This window comes from Triturus cristatus, chromosome 7, assembly GCF_964204655.1.
Source record: "Triturus cristatus chromosome 7, aTriCri1.1, whole genome shotgun sequence".
In the NCBI taxonomy this organism is placed as follows: Eukaryota; Metazoa; Chordata; class Amphibia; order Caudata; family Salamandridae; genus Triturus; species Triturus cristatus.
This window is the reverse complement of record NC_140590.1, coordinates 251,280,573-251,303,602: the sequence shown is the minus strand read 5'-3', so window position 1 is coordinate 251,303,602 and position 23,030 is coordinate 251,280,573.

The window sequence follows — 23,030 nt, the reverse complement described above, 5'->3', positions numbered from 1 at the left end:
TGGTGCCGAGGAGTCGTTCCACCAGGTCTCGGTCAGGAAGGCTACGTCTGGTGCCGTACTGTCGAGGAGGACCCAGAGCTCGACGGGTGTGTTTGCGTGCGGAGCGAGCGTTGAGGAGTATGCAGTGGAGATGGTTGGGTCCGCTCCTTAGAGGCTTGGTGGTTCTATCACAGGAGAAGCTGCATGTGCGGCAGGAGAAGGGTCCGTGGGTGCGTTTCGGGGCAGCCTGGAAGCAGAGGTAGTCCCGTCCTGAGTTGAGAGCATGGAGGGTGTTGGCATGGTATCGGAGTCTGACATTGCGGGAGGTGCGGGGTCCAGGGGTTCTGGCGCTGGACGCGGTCCAGGCGCGGATGGGCGCAGATGGGCTTGCCATTGGCGTGCCTTCGTCGCGCCATCGGCGCGCCCGCTGCGCGCGTCCGCTGCACTTCCGCGCGGCGTCCTCCATACAAGGCTAAGTGGGAGGAGCAGCTGGGAGACGGGAGCGGGGTCGCCAATGGGTGGGAACAGAAGGCAAAAGGGGGCGGGGGCGCAGGGGGGCAGCAGCGAGGCGTGAAACAGAAGGCAACAGTGGGCACGGCCGCAGGGGGGCAGCGGCGTGGTGGGAAATAGAAGGCAAAAGGGGGCGGGGCCACAGGGGGGCAGCGGCAGGGAGCAGGGGAGGCAAGGAGCGAAGGGCACAGAGAAAAGCTGGAGCACTAAGGAGCGCAACCTGGATCTGAAAACAAGCACAAGTTAGGACAATAAGGAGAACATAAACGGACAGTCACAAAATTAATACTAATTTTATCAGGCAATCACAGTGCAGGCAGGCTGCACAGGGGGCACACCAGAGGCGAACTCACTATGGCGGCGGCAGCGGGAGGAAAGACACGCGCACTCAGGAGGAGCCGTGCGGCGTGGGGAGTGACCCGATCTGCGAGCAGGTCAGAGTCACACCCACTGCCCCGTGGTGTCCTCCATAAAAGGACAAGTGAGAGGGAGGAGCAGCTGGGAGGCGGGAGCGGGGCGGCCAAAGGGTGGGAACAGAAGGCAAAAAGGGGCGGGGCCACAGGGGGCAGCGGCGGGGCGGGAAATAGAAGGCAAAAGTGGGCGGGCCGTAGGGGGGCCGCGGCGGGGCGGGAAACAGAAGGCAAAAGTGGGCGGAGCCGCAGGGGGCAGCAGCGGGAAGCGGGGAGCGGGGGAGGCAAGGAGCATAGGGCACAGAGAGAAGCTGGAGCGCTAAGGAGCGCAAACTGGATCTGAAAACAAGCACAAGTTAGGACAATAAGGAGAAAATAAACGGACAGTCACAAAATTTATACTAATTTTATCAGGCAATCACAGTGCAGGCAGGCAGCACAGGAGGCACACCAGAGGCGAACTCACTACAGCGGCGGCAGCGGGAGGAAAGACACGTGCGCTCAGGAGGAGCCGTGCGGCGTGGGGAGTGACCCGATCTGTGAGCAGGTCAGAGTCACACCCACTGCCCCGTGGCGTCCTCCATAAAAGGACAAGTGGGAGGGAAGAGCAGCTGGGAGGCGGGAGCAGGGCGGCCAATGGGTGGGAACAGAAGGCAAAAGGGGCGGGGCTGCAGGGGGGCAGCGGCGGGGTGGGAAACAGAGGCACTCCGAAGGTCCCTGGGAGAGTGCCGGGGCAAGAAGCGAACCGCAGGAGGAATTCTTCAGTGGCAGGGACTGGATCAATGGGGGCGATGACCAGTCCTCAAGGCATGATCTTCCTCAGCGCCAACAACAGCTAGTAGACCCCCGGGAGATCCCCGCGGCAGGGACTCTGCCGTCTACAGTTACTAAACCTCCCTCCCTTCACCAGTCGAGAGCCCCCAGGAAACGAGGCTCGTAGCTGGTCACGCTAGTACTCATGAACAGCCCTGAGCTCCGCTTTGTATTAGGGCTTCCTTTATTCACTGCAACTGGCTGCCATTACGGATCAGCCCTGGGCTCACTTCATGCTAAGGGCTCCATTATTCTTTGCAACTGGCTGCCACTAAGGAGGCTCAGATCACACAATTCAACCATCTGTTAACCTCTGGGGTGCTTGCCAATTATAGCGGTGTGTGCTCTGCATTTCTTTTATTCATTTCTCCCCGGGCTACCAACTGCAAAAATAAAATTCAGCTAGGGTCTATGAGAACCGTTGATCACACACCAAAGAGCACTAGACCACATTGTCCCTAAGTTATGATTTGTGGGCTGATCAGCTAGACCCTCGGTATTTCTGTTACCAACTGTGATTTGGGAGTCCCCCCCGCTTATTTTTTGCTCATTGACTGCTCATTCCGATACTTGTGTAATTAACACCATTCACTGCCCGGTGTTCAGTGCGAGGCCCCCATTTTGTGTTCTTGCTGAAAACATCAGCAGAACATCCCCCCAAAATGGCAGGCATAATTAATTAAATAGAGAAAGGACTACCTACCCTAAACCAACTCCTGAGACAAGACATAGGATTCGAATCACAACAGGTCACTAAACAGAAACAAAGGACAAATCACTGAAATCTATATCTACTGACAGCGACATAGGACTACACCCAGAGAGGTTTGATACATGGAAAGAGCAATAGGACTACTCCCCAGATCTATACTATCACTGGATAAGCAAGCAGCAATCTTGGAATGGCTTCTATATCAGTTAATTAAAACATAGCATGCGCCTGATTTAATCCTACGACTACATAAACCACAAATTAATTGGTGATATTTCTACAAAACTGGGCAGCAGCTATGATCTAAGACCAAAAAAGATTTATCCAGGTCTATAACTAGATAGAGACATAGGCTTCCTCCCACCACATGGGCAATGGAACCGGGACTACACCACTAGAGGACCCACTAATGGAAACGGGGAGAGGACCCACTCTAAGTATATGTCAAGTGTAACACATATCTCATACTCTCCGACCCTACCACCCCCTATCAAAAAGCGACACCTACACTATGGAGCTCCCGGGCCGGCACACCTATTCCATTAAATACCCCCTAACCTTACCAAAAAAGCATCCAAAGGCTTCAAACATAGTCTCTTAAAATCTTACTCAGAAATTCCAATCTCTGACCCTTACTTCTCAAACAACAAAGGGCATATAGCAAATGACATCATCTTCTATACCAAAAGAAGAGCCCATTGGCGGAAAGCCTTTCTTGCCCTATTCTCGATTGCATCCACTAAGAAAACAGCTCATGGTCTTACATTAGCCATCATTCCCTCCCCGTTCTACAAAGCGGCTGCTAAAATTACTACATACCATAACGGAATCATCTTGATGCAAACATCAGACCATAACTTAACTCTACTGTACAACATTTTTCCGCACATCAAAGAGAAGGCGGTAAGACCCCATCCCACCTCACCAACAAACCACTCCCCTAGCTATCTGCCCGACTCCCTACCAGACCCCCTTCAAGACTTTTTCCTTCGATATGCCATTGTACATATACACCCATCCCAGATCCAATCAACACCCCACTGATTGACATACATCTCCCCCAGCCCTACTCCTCCCCCAGCACCACTGTAACTTCTACTATGCCTATCGAGCATCACACCCGTAACTCCTCGCCTCCAACCTTACCACATGCTCCCTCGCCCCACACCACTATTCCACATTGCCACAAATACTTCCCTTCTCACCCTCTATATAACTAGGCCTGGGCCAAAATTCTGTTCCGTTCGCGGAAATTGCGATAATCTGGCATTTTCGCGTTCCGCGGACAACACGAAAATGTCAAAATTTCCGCATTCCGCAGCTTAGCGATAATTTGTTTCTTGCTCGCGCTGTAAAATAATACATTCTCGCGTGCGCGCGATCGCCTTACCTGAATCCCCGCGTTCGCCGACAAATTTTCCTGATCCGTTCACGTTCTCCACGAGATGTTGGATTGTTGGTAGCCATTTGCGCTGTCTCGCGACAGTTCGCGCCCGCAGTAACGTCATGTGTCGCACGATCACGTCTTTCTTCTCACGATCATGCACCGCGAGACAAGTGAAAACAAGATGGCCGCGCCCGCGAGCAACCGCATGGGTAAGTTGGCGAGCCACGACCACGCAGAAAATACCACGGGCGGGAGAAAAACTTCCGCATCTTCGCGATATTTCCGCGTGGTTGTGGAGATTTTTTAACATTTTCACGATAAATTGCGAAAGTGAATTTCGAAAATTCCGCCCACCCCTATATATAACTCACCCCTCCCCACTCCCATCTCCATCCCCAGCAACTCCATTTCAAATTCTGCACCAATCGTCCCCCACACCCTTACATCCAATCAGACCACGAGCCCACCCTCTCTCTCCAGCTTAATTACGAATCTCACCGTCCCTACCTCCCTCTACATCCCCAGCAACGCCATCATAAACTCTGCTCCAATCGCCCCCTACACCCTTACATCTGGTCCGCCCGTGTTCACACCCTCCCCCTCACTCCGAATCTCACCACCCCTACTCCCCTATCCCTCCCCAGAAACACCAATACAAATTCTGCTCCTATCGCCCCCTGCACCCTTACATCCGATCAGACAGTGTTCACACCCTCTCCCTCCCCCCTCACTATGAAACTCACCATCCCTCCTCCTATAGCACACATCATTACGCCCTCACGCCCCCTCTCTACCCCACTCCTTGAAACGGATTACCACACTGAAAAGCTACCATACAACAGCCCAGATCACCTCTCGCCCCAGGACCCCACGCAAGTAACAACCCTTCCTCACCTAACTACTGTCAAGGCAGTTAATACGATAACCCCGAATCCTGACCCCAGACTCGATGAGATATTACTATCTCTACAACAAGTCAAAGAAGGCATCCAAACTCTACATGACCTGATCATGCAACAACCCAAGCCACAGACAAAATTCTTTCATCAGCACTGTCCTAGCACCCCGATACAAAAGGTCCCTAGATGGAAAACAGTTCCTCACCCCAACTCCTCATCCCGTCCAATCAGAAAAAAAAACCTCTATCATTGAAAGATCTAACTTCCCTACTCCACTCTTAGGAGCTCCCGACTCCTCCCCCTATTCTTGCCTACACGGACAACACACAGATACTGTCCTCAATCCAATCCATCCCTCCCAATGCATCTAGAGTTACTAGACACATCCACAGAGGTATTGTTGAAATCAACTTCAAGAGAGTACCCCACTCACTCGACCCTAACACTACTCCTACCAGGTCCCAGTTAAAATGTATCCTACTAAACTAAAGGTCTGCCGCATGACACACAGCCAATATAGCTGACCTCATTCTAGCTAGCAAACCTGACCTCATAATTTTAATGGAAACCTGGCTAAAGGAATCATCCACGCCCATCCTAGACATACTAGTTCCCCCAAACTACCACATCTCAAGACTAGATAGAATTGATAGACCAGGTGGTGGTATTGCCTGCATACATCGGAACAACCTCTCTGTGAACCGCTCCAACTCCCTGGTTCTCTCTTCCTGTGAATACCTATGTCTAGACATCACCAACAATAACAAGCCAATATGCTCACTATATTCATTTTACCATCCACCAGGAAACAACCTTACCTTCATTGAACACGTAATGGATATTCTAGCCACAAACGTCAGACAACAGAACATTCAAATATTTCTGGGGGACTTCAACCTCCACTGGAATGACCCAGACGACCCGGAGGTCAATTGCCTCGAAACATTCCTATTCGACCTTAACTTGTCCCAAATTTGTAACAGTCCCACCCATGAAAAAGGCTCAACCCTCGACCTAGTAATTTCCAAAGCGGACTCAACCCAGCTGGAATCGATCCTCCCCTGTGACTGGTCTGACCATCAAATCATCACATTCCATATCAATGAAGCAGTTAAACTACTCTCTGTCCAACCCATGAGAACAAAAATCTTGAAGAGGAACCTAAACAAAAAATGTCAATCCTGTCTCACTCGTAAACGCGAGTCTTATCTTCATGCCCCCACCTGATGGTCTAAATGATATACATGATCTGAGTAATCATTATTTAGACTCTATGAACACAGTATTAGACAAGCTAGCTCCCCTTCAATTGAAAAGAGTCACCACAAAAGATTCAAAGCCCTGGTATGATGGTAGGCTAAACGAGAACAGAAGGTAACTAAGAACAATCGAACGACAATGAAGAGCAGCTCCATCCCATAACCACCTCAAATTACTAAGAAGCGCAAGAAACTCATATTTCAGAAAAATTTGAAGATCAAAAGTAGACTTTATCAGTAAACAATTAGACCAAGCCAAGAATCGGCCCAAAAGATTATTCAAAATAATCAAATCTCAATCGAAGGGTGTCTCCCACTCCCCCCAAGTTAATCCAGAAACACTCCGCAATTCCGAGGAATTTGCTTCCTTTTTCACAACGAAAACAGAAAACATAAAGATAGACCAACTTAACGATCTTTTATCCCATACCGACCCACACATGATTTTCTCACTGTCCCTGCTTAGCTGTTCCGCAAAGCCTGACCTCAAAACCAATGCCTCCTGGACCTCCTTCTTCCTCTACAGCGAAGAAAATATCCTAAAAACGCTCACAGCCTTGAATCCCTCCAATCACTTCACAGACCCACTCCCAGCATACCACTTAAAGGACTTCATTCCATTGTTAGTGCCTCTATGGACTAGGATTATAAACACCTCTCTTCTGCAAGGAACCATCCCAGACGTCCTCAAAGCCGGTCAGGTATCGCCGATCTCAAAGAAACCATCGGTGAATCCGTCAGACCTGAATAACTATCGCCCAATATCCAATATTCCTACCCTGGCCAAACTATTAGAAAAATGGGTTCACATGCAGCTTAGCAACCACATTGACCACTTCAACCTGCTCGATCAATTCCAATCAGGTTTTCAAACAGGGCACAGTACCGAATCAGCCATGACCCACATAATAGATGACGCATTAAAAATATTTGACCAAAACAAAGCCTGTCTACTAATCTTGCTTGACCTATCCTCAGCCTTCGACACAGTCAAACAAAATAACTTACTAGACCTCCTGAAACATAGAATGGGACTATCTGGAAAGGTTCTAAACTGGTTCACTTCCCTCCTTCAAAATAGAACACAAAGAGTCAAGATCAATCAATCCCTATCAAAGCCCACTCCAATCACTCTTGGAGTACCCCAGGGATCCTCCCTCTCCCCGACACTCTTCAATTTGTTTATGGAACCACTCACCGAGCTGCTCAACTCTTCAAATGTCCACTACCACATGTACGCAGACAACACACAACTCTACATTAAGGTCCACTCACTTGAAGACATCAAGTCCCTTGACTCAACGCTCCACAAAACACTGTCCTGGTTGGCCAAAAAACACTTAAAACTAAACACCCTCAAAACAGAAGTCCTCTTAATCGCCCCCCCTCCCCAGCCAAACAACCATCATCCGCAAATGGATGAAGCACCTAACACCACTCAACGGTCAACCTCTCATCATCAACTCTGCTAAATCGCTAGGAATAACTCTGGATAACAAGCTAAATATGCAGAATCACATCAGCGCTGCAACTAAAGGAGCAAATTTTCAGATGAACACCTTGAGAAGATTGAAACCCTTCATACCCACAAATGATTTTAAACATGCAGTTCAGTCTCTATTTATCCCCAAAGTGGAATATGGGAGTGTCACTCTTTGCGGCCTTCCCAGATCAACAACGGCCACTCTAAGAGTTTCAATCAACGAAGCCGCAAGACTCATCACAGGTTCCAAAAGAAACTGTCATTCCGGACCTTCGTACCCTCAACTAGCTACCTTTTGAGGCCAGAATCCATCTGAAAATCGCCTGTATGACACAGAAGGCAGTACATCACAACACCCCTTGATACCTAGTGGAGAAATTGGTACTATCGGGTTGGAACAGAAACACTAGGAGTTCCTTTAATCTTCTACTGAAACCACAACGATTTACCAAGGAGAAAACATATAACCGTACCTTCTCAGGAATGGCTCCCGGGATCTGGAATGCCTTACACCCAGAACCAGTTGCCACATCCTTCAAAAAAGAAGTGAAATCGGTTCTCTTGGCCAAATTCACTTGAACTATTTCATACATTCTTGTAGAAATCTGCTATTCTTTATTACTTAACACTGCTGTATTAGCATAACCTATAGTATTTTTGTTGTTGTATATGCCTTTCACCTATATATGCCCTGTAAAGCGCTCTGATACCCGCAAGGGTCTTGTTCGCGCTATATAAAACCTTTAAAATAAAAATAAAATAAAAAAATCTTTATTTCCTCAGGCCTGTTATCCCAGGTGGTATCCTACACCGCACAGTTGTCACATTTTACTGACCATAATCCTATACACCGTATATTGGGTGGGGGTGCCGGTGTAGTGCGAAAATCCGGGGAGTCCACCACTAGTAAATCTCTAAAGCTAAAAGACCAGGGCCGCAGGCTGCAACGGAGAGAGGTAGTCCCGGACCTTTTTTTAATGATCGATAAGAAATCTCAACTGAGGTTATTGGTCTTTGTCTTGATAACACTAAGAAGGGGGTAGAAACACTTTCTGCCTTTGAAAGGATCTTCAAATAGATGGCTAAAGCTCTCACACACCCATGGAGGGATTTTAAGGTCAGAGGTGCGTGGTGGTTTGATCACGAATGCAATGAAGCCCACCAAAAGCTTTTTAATGCCCTAAAGCAAGCACCACAAGATAAACCCCAAATAGCTGTTCTTAGAAAAACCTACAAGCTTGTGATAGAAAATTGTGTAACATCAAAATCAAACAAAAAGCCTGGAATGATTTACTCTCTGTGGACATCCTCACGAACAATGCTAGGTTCTGGGAGATTGTAAATAAACCTTTTTTTACTGGAATCAGTAACTCCTCACTCGAATGTAACATACCCAAGGATCAATGGTTCACTCATTTTAAACATATATATGATGATCAGGACAATGTTGGAACCCCATGTCTCCCTATATCGTATACGGGTACATACAGCCTGGTTTTTATCGAAGAGGAAGTAGGGGAGGCAATAATGCAGATGACTAGTAATGAAACCCCCGGTCCTAATGGCGTTCCGGCTGACCTTTATAAGCTGTATGTGGCACTTTGGTCTAAAATCTTAACTCATGTATTTAATGTGGCATGTCGGCATGGTCTGCCAAGGTCTTGGTCCCAATCTATTATAATAACCATTTTTAAGAAGGGGCAGAGAGGAGATCCACAATGTTATAGGCCCATATCACTGATCGATTCAGCTGTCAAAGTATTGGGGAAAGTAATCCTTAGTAAATTAACAGAATGGCTAGAAGAGAGTCGTGCACTATCAAATTTACAGTACTTTTTCAGGAAGGGTAGGAGTACAATCGACCAGTGTTTAAATCCGCAGCTGTTTGTTTGGAAATATACTGCTGCTAAGACCAGGACACTACATCTGGCATTTATGGACCTGTCCTCGGCCTTTGACCGAGTAAATGGATCGAAATTCTGGGTCTTTTAATCGAATTGGGAATGGAACGGTGCACAGTAAATTTTCTGTCAGATCTGCAGAGACCTCTCTACCACGGTGAGATATGACCAAAGGGCTAATCATACCCAGCATATTCACATTGGAAGAGGAGTTAGACAGGGCTATATTCTAGCTCCCCTTTTATTTACTCTCTATATATAAATAATCTTGACTCTTCTCTCTATAAAGATATCCCTCAAGCGGGGGACCGGTCAATCCCCGCTCTCTTATACGCAGATGATGCGGTTTTACTAGCACGCACAGCAATCGGGCTCCAGAGTCTCCTAAATTCCTTTGCAGATTTTGTGAGATCCTTTGACCTAAGTGTTAACTTCCCCAAATCCCATACTATGACTATGGGCTTTAGACCAAAAAGATAAAACCTATTTCTGCGAAGGAATTGAAATAATAAGGGTGACAACATACACGTACTTAGGGGTACTGTTTGACGAGAGGGGCTGATGGGTACCGCAAGAGAAAGCAAAAAGGAACGCTATGGTAAGACCAACAGTAGCGGTTCTTGATTTTGCGTGCAGGCTCAGGGCTAAACCAATTGAAGCCATGCTTAATATTTACACAGCCAAATGTACTGCCATTTCTAAGTAGGGGTCTGAAATTTGGGGCTACAAAGAGGCTTAGGAATTACAAATAGTGGAAAACAAGTTTCTCAGAAATCTGCTTGCGGTACCGCAATCCAATCCCTTTATTATTCATCAAGAACTAGGTATAGGCATTATTTCACCCCTGTTAGGATTTGCACTGCTCCTGAGCTGGATAACAATCTGGATTAATCCAGAACTGGTGGTGAACAGTGAGATCACCGAGATTACTTATCCTTGGACAGAGCAAGTAGCATCCCGTGGTTAGGTGATGTGATGAATTTAACAAACAAATTAGGGCGTCCCGAGCTTTTTAAGATTCCAAACAATGTTAGGAAAGAGGACCTACCTTGGGTTAAAAAACATTTTTTAAATATGATGCAAACAGAAAGAGAGGCTAAAGAGCTATTGAAACCCACGTTACGAGTCTATCTTTTACTGAAAACAGCTCCAACAATAGAACCGTATCTAAATGTCATAAGAAAGTCTTATCGCTTTCTTTTAATCAGATTTAGACTGCACCTTATATTGGCTGAACCTCAGGGATGAAGAAAGGTGAAAGATTTGTGCTCTTGTTTGTGTGATAATTTCTCTACCCAAGACACTTTGCACTTTACCATGTTTTGCGACCACTTTCATCACATTTGCAAACGTTTTTAGTGCTGATTTTAAAGGATAAAGTTTTTATGCCGGTAAGGCCTGCATTAGTATACTTACAGATGCTGAACAATACATGGGAAAGTTTTCATATTGCTAGTTTTTTGGTTGCGGATGTTAGGGAAAGGAAAAGAAAAGCCACCATGTCATGTAATGTTTTAGTTCCTCTATAACTGCGATGAAATGTGTTTTAAAGTGGACGTCTTTTTTACTGACGAGTACTTTTTTAATGAATTTTGCGATGAAATGTTTTTTAATTGGTTGTCTTTTGTGTTTTAGAGTAACGTTTTAATGAATTTTTGCATATGCTTATTTTAAAACAATCAAAAGACTGAGGGCCATTTTCTTGCTGAATTTTTATGGTGCCTTAGATTATTCTAATATGACCCTTGCATATGTTTTAATTTTGTTGTATAAGATGTTTGTTATGTACTTTTATGGTTTTTATTAACCGAATAAAGTGAATATGACACACTCTCTGCACTCCCTTATGTACTTCATTGTGATGTAGTTGTAGTCCTTCTGCTATGAAAAAGGTGCTCAATGTTTTATACTCTTGGAAAGTTGGATATTTCTCAGAAATGCTACTACTGTGTTTTGTTTGGCAATAATGTGTATAGGCACTTTGGGAAATAGAAGTATAATTCTCATTACTGGCACCATGTCTCATACTCACGTGAATCCGTCAGGTTATTCTCACAAACCTCTTCGAAAACTAGCTCTACCTGTTTCCATATGTTTTTACTAACTATTAGATACCATTTAGATACATGCAATAGAGTGGTATATTGTGCTAGGAGACACTCTGAAGGAAAAAAGTAAGTTATGCCGTCTGACAAAGTACCGCTTGTGCTGCTGTCCAAAATGGGCCACAGCACCAGCCACAATGAAAAGGGATGTTTTCAAACATCCATGCCCCCTGTGCCAGTCATAATGTAGTGCCTGGAACAGGGGGCAGGGATGTTGCAGGGGCACCACTGGTGCCCCTTGGGTCCATAGCAGAAGCCCACGAGGGACGGAGGCCCTGATAGGGGCCTCCAAAGTCCCATTCCAGCTGCCTTTTCATAGCAGTCAGACCGCCATGAAAAGGCAGTTGGAATGGGCCATCATAATCCCTATGGCGACTGTAGGGAATACGAGCTGGCCGTCGGCCTCCTTGAGCTCGTCGGAAGTGTCGGTCGATCCCTCCCACCGATGTGGTCCAACCAACCGCATCATAATGCGGCAGTCAAACTGCCCTGCTGGATGTCAGTCGGACCACAACCGATAGCCTGTCGGTTGCGATCTGACCAACATCGTAATGAGGACCACGGTGTTGTTTTCCACACTAAGATCCTAGATATTAGTGCTCTCACTAACAGGGCGCAAAGGAATCGTCTCACCTCCGGGTTTCAGGAAAAATACCAAAGCTGTATAATATAACATGTGCATGAATTACCTGATCGTGGAATTTGTGCCACTGAAAAGCAAGAAGTAAAGACTGAGACCCTCACTCCTTTGGTTCTCAAAAGATAAATACGAGGAGAGAAAATGCTTGTGACAACTCGAGAGAAAACCTGGAGGCGAGTCCACTCTCTTTCTAAGCTAAGTCTTCTCAGACAACCACAAGTTAATCTGTACGGTGCAGATGGCCAGTGTTATTTTGACAAAACCTTTAAAACAGATTTACTTGAAACTTTAACCAAGGTTAAAACATATTTTCACTTAATTGACACTGGGCCCGATTCACAGAATTAACTTAAGACAAAATCCTAAACTTACTATTTTTGGTATTGACAGAATGCACTTACTACTTTTGGTATTCACAGAATTCACTTACTACTTTTGGTATTCACAGAATGGATTTACGACTACTAACTTTACGTCCGCACTCAGGACGGAGATTCCGGCCGGGAGGCGGAGCTTCTGGCCCCGAGGTGTAGTTTCTGGCCCTGAGGCGGAGCTTCCGGCCCAGAGGCGGAGCTTCTGGCCTGGAGGTGGGGATTCCGGCCGGTGGCAGAGATTTAGCCATGGCCGAAATCTCCACCTCCGGGCCAGAAGCTCCGCCTCCGGGCCGGAATTTCCGGCCCTAGTGCGGACGTAAAGTTAGTAGTCATAAATCCATTCTGTGAATACCAAAAGTACTAAGTGCATTCTGTGAATACCAAAAGTAGTAAGTTTAGGATTTTGTCTAAAATTAATTCTGTGAATCGGGCTCAAAGTGTCTGGAACCATCATCCAGGAACTTGCCACACACCTGTTAACCTACTTGGTCAATTTGGTGGACTTTTCACTTATCCAAAGTATTTTTCTTGACTGTTTAAAAATCTGCTACGTTTTCCCCCTCTTGAAAAGGCCTTATGCTGATGCCAACAACCTCAAATACTTCTGCTCTGTTTTAACTCTACCGTTCCCAGAGATGGTGACCCGTGGACCCGCCAAATTCTCTATTCATATCCAGACGAACATCTTTACCGATTTCCAGTCTGGTTTTGGACATGGCTGCAGCACAGAGACTGACCTTTTGCAAGTTGTTGATGACGCATTTCACTTCCTCAACTCGGTAACTGCTGCCTTCTTGTTGTTCTAGAACTTTCTGCGGCCGTCAATACAGCCAACCATAGCTCGCTGGTTAACCCCTTCGATGCTCATGACGGAATGGTTCCGTCATGAGCATCGGTGCCCCTGTGCTCATGACGGAACCATTCCGTCATGAGGCCAGGGGCACGAAATCCCTCTGCTGCAGACAGCAGAGGGATTTCTATTTAATGCCTTTGACCTTTGGAGCTGGGGAAGAGCTTCCCCAGCTCCCGAGGCCCCCTCCCTGGTTTCTCTGCAATGAAGGTCAGCGCGCACGTCGCGATGTCTTCATTGCATAGAAACCGAAACTGAAATGAGCCTTTAGGCTCATTTCAGTTTCACTTTGTATGTGCTCAGGGGGCTATCTCAGCCCCCCGGGCACATAGAAAGACGGGAGAGGTATCATTGGAAAGGGGAGAATCTCCCCTTTCCAATGGTACCCCTCCCCAGTGGATCCCTGTTTGGGGATCGCCCCAGGAGGGCGATCCCCAAGCAGGGATCCACCCACTAGACACCAGGGAGGGGGGAGCGGCCCCTTAGGCAAGGGCTTTTGCTCCCCCAAAATATTTTTTGTGCCATTTAGTCTTTTTGCTCCCCCTGGGGGGCAGATGGGGGCAGTAGCCCCCAATCTGCCACCCCGGGGGGGGCAAAAAGCCCACTAGACACCAGGGATTTATTTTTTGTTGTAAATTGGGGTGGAGGCTGCCCAATATGGGCATGCCCATGCCCCCACCCACCCTCCGCAAAAATGACAGCCTTTCTGCCCCCCCCTGAGGGGCAGATGGGGGCATTAGCCCCAAAACTGCACCCCCGGGGGCGCAAAAAGCCCAGTAGACACCAGAGATTTTTTAGGCAAATTTTTATTAGGGTGGGGGTATTGGCCTGCCCGTTTTGGGCAGCCCCCACCCTAATTAAAATTTCCCAAAAAACTCCTTGGCGTCTAGTGGACTTTCTGCCCCCCCTGCGGGCAGATGGGGGCATTAGCCCCATATCTGCCATGCCAGGGGCGCAAAAAGCCCAATAGACGCCAGGGAGTTTTTTGGGGGCAAATTTGAATTAGGGTGGGGGCTCCCAAAACGGGCATGCCCATGCCCCCACCCCCAACCCCCGCAAAAATAACAGCATTCCTGCTCCCCTGGGGGGCAGATGGGGCAGTAGCCCCCAATCTGCCCCCCCCCTGGGGGGCAAAAAGGCCACTAGACGCCAGAGATTTTTCGGGGCAAATTTTAATTAGGGTGGGGGCATTGGCATGCCCGTTTTGGGCAACCCCCACCCTAATTAAAATTTAGCCAAAAAACTCTCTGGCGCCTAGTGGACTTTCTGCCACCCCTGGGGGGCAGATGGGGGCATTAGCCCCCAATCTGCCCCACCGGGGGGGGGGGGCAAAAAGCCCACTAGACGCCAGGGAGTGTTTTGGGGAAAATTTGAATTAGAGTGGGGGTTGCCCAAAACTGGCATGCCCATGCCCCCACCCCCTCCCCGAAAAAATTACAGCCTTCCTGCCCCCCCGGGTGACAGATGGGGCAGTAGTCCCCTATCTGCCCCTCCGGGGGGCAAAAAGCCCACTAGACACCAGGGATTTCTTTAGGCAAATTTTAATTAGGGTGGGGGCATTGGCATGCCTGTTTTGAACAGCCCCCAACCTAATACAAATTTGCCCAAAAACCTCCCTGGCAGAAGTGGGCTTTAGCCGCCAATCTGTCCCACTGGGGGGGCAAAAAGCCCACTAGATGCCAGGGATTTTTTGGGGGCAAATTTTTATTAGGGTGGAGGGTCCCAAAAAGGGCATTCCCATGCCCCTACCAAAATTACAGCCTTCCTGCCCCCCTGGGTGGCAGATGGGACAGTAGCCCCCTGTCTACCACCCCGGGGGCAAAACAACCACTAGACCCCAGGGATTTTTTGGGGCAAATTTTAATTAGGGTGGGGGCATTGGCATACCCGTTTCGGGCAGCCCCCACCCTAATTAAAATTTGCCCCAAAAACTCCCTGGCGTCTAGTGGACTTTCTGCCTCCCCTGGGGGGCAGATGGGGGCGTCATCCCCCAATCTGCCCTGCCAGTGGGGCAAAAAGCCCACTAGATGCCCGGGATTATTTTGGGGCAAACTTGAATTAGGGTGGGAGTTGCCTAAAACAGACATGCTCAGGCCCCCACCCCCTCCCTGCAAAAATTACAGCCTTTCTGCCCCCCGTGGGGGACTGATGGGGCAGTAGCCCCCAATCTGCCCCCCCGGGTGGCAAAAAGCCCATTAGATGCCAGGGATTTTTTTGGGAAAAATTTAATTAGGGTGGGGGCATTGGCATGCCTGTTTTGGGCAGCCCCCACCCTAATTAAAATTTGCCCCAAAAACTCCCTGGCGTCTAGTGGATTTTCTACCTCCCCTGGGGGGCAGATTGGGGCATCAGCCCCCAATCTGCCCTGTTGGGGGGGGTAAAAAGCCCACTAGACACCAGGGATTATTTTGGGACAAATTTTAATTAGGTTGGGGGTTGCCCAAAACTGACATGCTCATGCCCCCACCCCCTCCCTGCAAAAGTTACAGCGTTTCCTTACCCAGAATCCCCTGCAAACCTCAATTTTAGCTGAAAAAAATCACTTTTTTCACAAATTTTGGTGTGGGAAAGTTGTGGCATCACCGGGCTTACACAAATTTTCCACCACCCAGCGTTCCCCAGGTCTCCCGGTAAAAATGGTGCCTCACTCGTGTGGGAGGCCCAAGTACCCGCGACAGGCAAGGGTCCAAAACGTAGTGCGCCTCAACAGGCAAGGGTCCTAAACGTAGTGCGCCTCACCACGTTTTGGGCCCTTGCCTGTCGCGGGTGGCAGGAGATTTGTGTCAGCCCGCTGATGCCACAACTTTCCCACACAAAAATGTGTGAAAAAGGTGAATTTTTTAGCTAAATTTGAGGTTTGCAGGGCATTCTGGGTAAGGAAACGTTGGGAGATCCACGCAAGCCATACCTCCCTGGAAGCCGCCGGGTGTCTAGTTTTCAGAAATGTATGGGTTTGGTAGGTTTCCCTAGATGGCCGCCGAGCGCCGGGCCAAAAACCCAAGTGACCCCCCTTGCAAAACCAGGTGGTTTTGCGATAGGCCATTTTGATGTTGCCTCACTACGTTTTGGGCCCTTGCCTGCCGCGGGTACTTGGGCCTCCCACACGAGTGAGGCACCATTTTTATCGGGAGACCCGGGGGAATGCTGGGTGGTAGGAACTTCGTGTCAGCCCGCTGATGCCACAACTTTCCCACACAAAAATGTGTGAAAAAGGTGCATTTTTGAGCTAAGTTTGAGGTTTGCAGGGCATTCTGGGTAAGGAAACGTTGGGGGATCCACGCAAGCCATACCTCCCTGGAAGCTGCCGGGTGTCTAGTTTTTAGAAATGTATGGGTTTGGTAGGTTTCCCTAGATGGCCGCCGAGCACCGGGCCAAAAACCCAAGTGACCGCCCTTGCAAAACCAGGTGGTTTTGCGATAGGCCATTTTGATGTCGCCTCACAACGTTTTGGGCCCTTGCCTGCTGCGGGTACTTGGGCCTCCCACACAAGTGAGGCACCATTTTTACCGGGAGACCTGGGGGAACGCTGGGTGGTGGTAAATTTGTGTGAGCCCGGTGATGCCACAACTTTCCCACACCAAAATGTGTGAAAAAAGTGATTTTTTCAGCTACAATTGAGGTTTGCAGGGGATTCTGGGTAAGGAAACGTTGGGGGATCCACGCAAGCCATACCTCCCTGGAAGTCGCCGGGTGTCTAGTTTTCAGAAATGCATGGGTTTGGTAGGTTTCCCTAGATGGCCGCCGAGCACCGGGCCAAAAACCCAAGTGACCCCCTTGCAAAAGCAGGTGGTTTTGCGATAGGCCATTTTGATGTCGCCTCACTACGTTTTGGGCCCTTGCCTGCCGCGGGTACTTGGGCCTCCCACACAAGTGAGGCACCATTTTTACCGGGAAAGCTGGGGGAACGCTGGGTGGTGGTAAATTTGTGTGAGCCCGGTGATGCCACAACTTTCCCACACCAACATTTGTGAAAAAAGTGATTTTTTCAGCTAAAATTGAGGTTTGCAGGGGATTCTGGGTAAGGAAACGTTGGGGGATCCATGCAAGCCATACCTCCCTGGAAGCCGCCGGGTGTCTAGTTTTCAGAAATGTGTGGGTTTGGTAGGTTTCCCTATGTGCCGGCTGGACTAGGGTTAAAAAACTACAGCTAGTCACTTTGCCAAAAAAGGGTCATTTTTCACTGCAAAATTGAGGTGTGACCACGTTGCGTTTTGCGCCGTTTCCTCTCGCGGGCACTAGGCCGACCCGCACAAGTGAAGTACCATTTTTCTTGTAGGACTTTGGGGAACGCGGGGTGAGTGGAAATTTGTGGATCCACGCAGATTCCAGAACTTTCCATCACAGAAATGTGGGGAAAAGGAGGTTTTTTTGTCAATTTTTAATGTTTGCAAGGGATTCTGGGTAACAGACCATGGTGGGAGGCACTCAAGTCACCCCATCCTGGATTCCCCTGGGTGTCTAGTTTTCAGAAATGTGTGGGTTTGGTAGGTTTCCCTATGTGCCGGCAGGGCTAAGGTTAAAAAACTACAGCTAGTCACTTAGCCAAAAAAGGGTCATTTTTTCACTGCAAAATTGAGGTGTGACCACGTTGCGTTTTGCGCCGTTTCCTGTCGCGGGCACTAGGCCGACTGGCACAAGTGAGGTACCATTTTTCTCGTAGGACTTTGGAGAACGCGGGGTGGGTGGAAATTTGTGGATCCACGCAGATTCCAAAACTTTCCATCACAGAAATGTGGGGAAAATGTGTTTTTGTTGTCAATGTTTTTTTTTTGCAAGGGATTCTGGGTAACAGACCATGGTGGGAGGCACTCAAGTCACCCCATCCTGGATTCCCCTGGGTGTCTAGTTTTCAAAAATGTATAGGGTTGCTAGGTTTCCCTAGGTGCCGGCCGGACTAGGGTTAAAAACTACAGCTAGTCACTTTGCCAAAAAAGGGTCATTTTTCACTGCAAAATTGAGGTGTGACCACGTTGCGTTTTGCGCCGTTTCCTGTCGCGGGCACTAGGCCGACCCACACAAGTGAAGTACCATTTTTCTCGTAGGACTTTGGGGAATGCGGGGTGGGTGGAAATTTGTGGATCCACGCAGATTCCAGAACTTTCCATCACAGAAATGTGGGGAAAATGTGTTTTTTTTGTCAATTTTTTACGTTTGCAAGGGATTCTGGGTAACAGACCATGGTGGGAGGCACTCAAGTCACCCCATCCTGGATTCCCTTGGGTGTCTAGTTTTCAAAAATGTATAGGTTTGCTAGGTTTCCCTAGGTGCCGGCAGGGCTAAGGTTAAAAAACTACAGCTAGTCACTTTGCCAAAAAAGGGTAATTTTCCACTGCAAAATTGAGGTGTGACCACGTTGCGTTTTGCGCCATTACCTGCCACGGGCACTAGTCCGACCGGCACAAGTGAAGTACCATTTTTCTCGTAGGACTTGGGGAACGCGGGGTGGGTGGAAATTTGTGGATCCACACAGATTCCAGAACTTTCCATCACAGAAATGTGGGGAAAATTTGTTTTTTTTGTCAATTTTTTTTGTTTGCAAGGGATTCTGTGTAACAGACCATGGTGGGAGGCACTCAAGTCACCCCATCCTGGATTCCCCTGGGTGTCCAGTTTTCAAAAATGTATAGGTTTGCTAGGTTTTCCTAGGTGCCGGCCGGACTAGGGTTAAAAAACTACAGCTAGTCACTTTGCCAAAAAAAGGTCATTTTTCACTGCAAAATTGAGGTGTGACCACGTTGCGCTTTGTGCCGTTTCCTGTCGCGGGCACTAGGCCGACCCGCACAAGTGAGGTACCATTTTTCTCGTACGACTTTGGGGAACGCGGGGTGGGTGGAAATTTGTGGATCCACGCAGATTCCAGAACTTTCCATCACAGAAATGTGGGGAAAATGTGTTTTTTTTTGTCAATTTTTTACGTTTGCAAGGGATTCTGGGTAACAGACCATGGTGGGAGGCACTCAAGTCATCCCATCCTGGATTCCCCTGGTTGTCTAGTTTTCAAAAATGTATAGGTTTGCTAGGTTTCCCTAGGTGCCGGCAGGGGTAGGGTTAAAAAACTACAGCTAGTCACTTTGCCAAAAAAGGGTCATTTTTCACTGCAAAATTGAGGTGTGACCACGTTGCGTTTTGCGCCGTTTCCCGTCACGGGCACTAGGCCGACCCGCACAAGTGAGGTACCATTTTTCTCGTAGGACTTTGGGGAACGCGGGGTGGGTGGAAATTTGTGGATCCACGCAGATTCCAGAACTTTCCATCACAGAAATGTGGGGAAAATGTGTTTTTGTTGTCAATTTGTTTTGTTTGCAAGGGATTCTGGGTAACAGACCATGGTGGGAGGCACTCAAGTCACCCCATCCTGGATTCCCCTGGGTGTCTAGTTTTCAAAAATGTATAGGGTTGCTAGGTTTCCCTAGGTGCCGGCCGGACTAGGGTTAAAAACTACAGCTAGTCACTTTGCCAAAAAAGGGTAATTTTTCACTGCAAAATTGAGGTGTGACCACGTTGCGTTTTGCGCCGTTTCCTGTCGCGGGCACTAGGCCGACCTGCACAAGTGAAGTACCATTTTTCTCGTAGGACTTTGGGGAATGCGGGGTGGGTGGAAATTTGTGGATCCACGCAGATTCCAGAACTTTCCATCACAGAAATGTGGGGAAAATGTGTTTTTTTTGTCAATTTTTAATGTTTGCAAGGGATTCTGGGTAACAGACCATGGTGGAAGGCACTCAAGTCACCCCATCCTGGATTCCCCTGGGTGTCTAGTTTTCAAAAATGTATAGGTTTGCTAGGTTTCCCTAGGTGCCGGCAGGGCTAAGGTTAAAAAACTACAGCTAGTCACTTTGCCAAAAAAGGGTAATTTTTCACTGCAAAATTGAGGTGTGACCACGTTGCGTTTTGCGCCATTTCCTGCTACGGGCACTAGTCCGACCGGCACAACTGAGGTACCATTTTTCTCGTAGGACTTGGGGAACGCGGGGTGGGTGGAAATTTGTGGATCCACAGAGATTCCAGAACTTTCCATCACAGAAATGTGGGGAAAATGTGTTTTTTTTGTCAATTTTTTTTGTTTGCAAGGGATTCTGTGTAACAGACCATGGTGGGAGGCACTCAAGTCACCCCATCCTGGATTCCCCTGGGTGTCCAGTTTTCAAAAATGTATAGGTTTGCTAGGTTTTCCTAGGTGCCGGCACGGCTAGGGTTCAAAAACTACAGCTAGTCACTTTGCCAAAAAGGGTAATTTTTCATTGCAAAATTGTGGAGTGACCACGTTGCGTTTTGCTCCGTTTCCTGTCACGGGCACTAGGCCGACCCGCACAAGTGAGGTACCATTTTTCTCGTAGGACTTTGGGGAACGCGGGGTGGGTGGAAATTTGTGGATCCACGCAGATTCCGGAACTTTCCATCACAGAAATGTGGGGAAAATGTGTTTTTTTTGTCAATTTTTTACATTTGCAAGGGATTCTGGGTAACAGACCATGGTGGGAGGCACTCAAGTCACCCCATCCTGGATTCCCCTGGGTGTCTAGTTTTCAAAAATGTATATGGTTGCTAGGTTTCTCTAGGTGCCGGCCGGACTAGGGTTAAAAAACTACAGCTAGTCACTTTGCCAAAAAAAGGTCATTTTTCACTGCAAAATTGAGGTGTGACCACGTTGCGTTTTGTGCCGTTTCCTGTCGCGGGCACTAGGCCGACCTGCACAAGTGAGGTACCATTTTTCTCGTAGGACTTTGGGGAACGCGGGGTGGGTGGAAATTTGTGGATCCACGCAGATTCCAGAACTTTCCATCACAGAAATGTGGGGAAAATGTGTTTTTTTTGTCAATTTTTTACGTTTGCAAGGGATTCTGGGTAACAGACCATGGTGGGAGGCACTCAAGTCACCCCATCCTGGATTCCCCTGGGTGTCTAGTTTTCAAAAATGTATAGGTTTGCTAGGTTTCCTTAGGTGCCGGCAGAGCTAGGGTTCAAAAACTACAGCTAGACTCTTCGCAAAAAATGTGTAAATTTTCAGTGTGAAAATGTGGTGTGTTCACCTTAGGTTTTGAGCCACTTCCTGTCGTGGGCACTATGCCTACCCACACAAGTGAGGTACCATTTTTATCGGGAGACTTAGGGTAGTTCAGATTTGTAAAGCAACTGTTATTACCTATTGATTTTTGATGCATTTCTCCCTTCCAAATGAAAGACATTGTGTAAAAAAAAAGTCATTTTGAAAAATGACCAATAATTGTCATGCAAGTATGAGTATTTCCAATTTCGAAAATGTGCAAATATGCACTGTTTCTACACTCTGTAATTTGTTCCCATTTCAGGAATACATAGGTGTCTTTCATACCAATTTTTCCATGTATACATTTTCACACTATAATTGCTATATAACCGGAACTAAAAAAAAAAACCATTACAAAATGCTGCTCAGTTTTTTACTCTGGGTTCGTTGGGCTCTTGGTGAACCTACAAGTCCTATATATCCCCACAACCAGGAAGGTCCAGCAAATGTAACGGTACATTGCTTTCTAAGAGATGTCATAATTAGAAGAAGTTACAGGTGAAAACGTTGACACAAAAGGCTGCTTTTTCAACTAATTTTTAATTTTTCCTATATTTAACTGTTAGTTTCTATAAAGAAACCTTGATGGATCTACACAAATGACCCCTTGCTGAATTCAGAATTTTGTCTACTTTTCAAAAATGTATAGCTTTCCAAGATCCATTATTGCTTTTCTACCCATTTCTACCATTATCTGGAAGGAGGTTGAAAGCACGAAAAATTGCAAAAATAGGGTATGTCCCAGAAAAATGTCAAAACCGTGTAAAAAAAGTTGGATTTCTGACAAAAATCTGTCATTCCCTAAAAGCTGGAGAAATGGTGATTTCAGCCCCACAAACCCTTTTTTGATATCATTTGTAGAGAAAAACCCAGACGCTTTCATTTGCAGCCACTTTTCCCCATTTTTCACAAAAAAAAACAAAATGTTGCTGTATTTTGACTAAATTCTGGGAACCCTCTAGGAAAATCCACAAACCCTGGGTACCTTTAGAATCCGCATGATGTTGAAGAAAAGGACGCAAATTTGGCGTGGATTCCTAACGTGGTCAAAAAGTTACAGGGGCCTAAGCACGCACTACCCCAAATAGCCCAAAAAAGGCTTAGCACAGGAGGGGAAAAGGCCTAGCAGCGAAGGGGTTAATGTCTTGAAATAATGAATGGGCATTGAGTCAACAGTTCTAAACAAGTTAATTTCCTATCTGTCCAACCTTTCCCAAGCAGATAACACAAGCAGCTCTGGAGTTTAACTATGTGGTGTGCTGTTGAATTTCGTGGCATGATGTGGAATTCTGTGGTGTGGATTAGATGCATGCGGTGTGTTGTGTAATTGTGTTGAGTTTAATTATGTGGTTTGTTATCAAATTATGTGGTGTTTAATGGAAATGTGTAGTGTTGAATTGTGTGGCGTGGAAGTGTGCGGCGTTGAGTGAAATTATGCTGGTTAGAATTATGTTGCATGATGGAGAGTGCATTTGTGTGGATTGTGTTACCAAGTTTAGATATTATGAAATACATACATAGAAATGCGGCCTTCACACAAAATTAAAACAAGTTGCTTCTACCAAAAAATGTCAGAAATGCACAAACGTATCCATAATTTTAGACCTAAGCAAGGAAGAGCTGAAAACAAAACATACATGTTCAACATGGGCTGGGAAAAA